Here is a 1,772-nt window from a genome sequence, read left to right on the forward strand (position 1 = left end):
CAAAGAGGCAAAATAGCGATGGGTTTGCCTCTGAGCTAGGAAGAAGAGATGAAATCCCTGCTCCTCGTATTAGTCGCGATAGATCCACACCCTGGGGACTTACTGGATCCCACCTGGGTTAATATCGAGCTCATCCTTACTGGCACATCAGGGTGGAAGCTCCTGGCTGAATCAGACGCTGCAGTAAACCCAGTTCAGCGCAGGCAGGAGGAGCCCCTGAGTTTATTTCACTGTATAACCCTGATTCACATGAAAAGCTCAAACATGATCCAATACTTTTGCCAGGACTTGGCATCCCGTTTGCCAGCAGAGCCATGAGGGAGGTGCAAGGAAATGAAGAGCAGTTTGGTGGCATTGTAAAATGGCACAAATGAACCTCTGCAGCCAGCGCTTTGCGTTTCTTGAGGTGACAGTCAGACTCCTGAAACCCACCTGTAAAACGTTTGATGTTTTTTATAAGCAATGACTTCATTTTATCAGCTGGGGAAAAAAAACCCCAAACCAAGTGTTACCCATGGCTAAGGGCTTCGGTTACACTGCAGTTGTTCTGTATAACCTGATCTTCAATCAAAAAAAAAAAAATCACAGGCTCAGTAGGGTTAACATCTCCCTGTTATAACTTGCATATTTTTCCATTTATTCTTACAGTAATTTAGAACTGATTTAAACCCCAGGAGTTCATGGCCGAGTCACTCACGTGCATATTTATTTCTCCTTGAAATTGCTGAAAAAGCTGACGTATTTGAAGGGAAATAGGCATTTGCCAGGAGCCTGTAAATACCTGTCCATCAAAATGAATAGAAGTGAAATGTCACTGCAGACGGCAGCGGGGGGAAACTTGTGTACGGTCTGGTTCTGCCAAAAGCAATAAGGCTGAGATGTGTAGCACAAAAATGACAGATGCCAATGATGCAAAAGGCCAACAGCATATGTTTTAAACTGGATATATTGAGACTGAGACGAGGGGGAGGCACTGTTTCCATCAGGGTGACTTTATACTGAGCTATCGTTTCTGACCCACACTGGATAAAACTGAAATCCAGGCCAGCAAAGGTGCTTGGGCTGGGTGGGCTGCAAGCTGGCAGTCCTTAGCCAGCTGTGACAATGCTGCAGAGGTCACTTCTAAGTCAAACTGCCCCTCTGCCATCATTGTCTGTAACTGCACCTGGTTTCAGTCTGTTCAGGTGAACAAGTTAAAACAAGACTCCCACCAAGTCCTGAACGTACCATCTTGGGAACTCGGCTGTGAAATAAGAATTAAACCCCTTGTTTCTAAACCGTTGATACATAAACTCAGCTGGGTCTGTGGTATCCCTCCCCCTGATAACTGCTTTATCACAGCAGCTGCAGGGTCATCAAATCAGTGGTTGTGAGGAGTTTGTCTGCCGAAGAGTGCTCCTCTAAACGCTTTGCCCCCCAGGATCAGCGCGTGGGTTGCAGGGATGCGAGAAAGAGGTCGTGTGTTTGTATACCTGTGTTGATTTTGGTCATGATAACTGGAAATAATTACTTCTGTATTATTTAAAATAGAAGTTGGTCTGGGGTCTGTCTGCCCAGTGATTTGGACATGTTGCTTATTTCCCTACTCAGAGCAGAACCCAGCCCGTGTTGTCCCTCTCCTACCGAGAGGGCAGAGCCCGTCTGCAGGACCAAGCAGGCTGAGAGCAGCACAGGGTCAGAGCCTGCTCCCCATCAAGTGTGTAGTCTCCATGTAGTACTGGTCCAAGGCACTGAACAGCGGTATTGGAGAGACCAAGAATATATAAATATAT

This window comes from Eurypyga helias, unplaced genomic scaffold (genome assembly GCF_000690775.1).
Source record: "Eurypyga helias isolate BGI_N326 unplaced genomic scaffold, ASM69077v1 scaffold31912, whole genome shotgun sequence".
NCBI lineage: Eukaryota > Metazoa > Chordata > Aves > Eurypygiformes > Eurypygidae > Eurypyga > Eurypyga helias.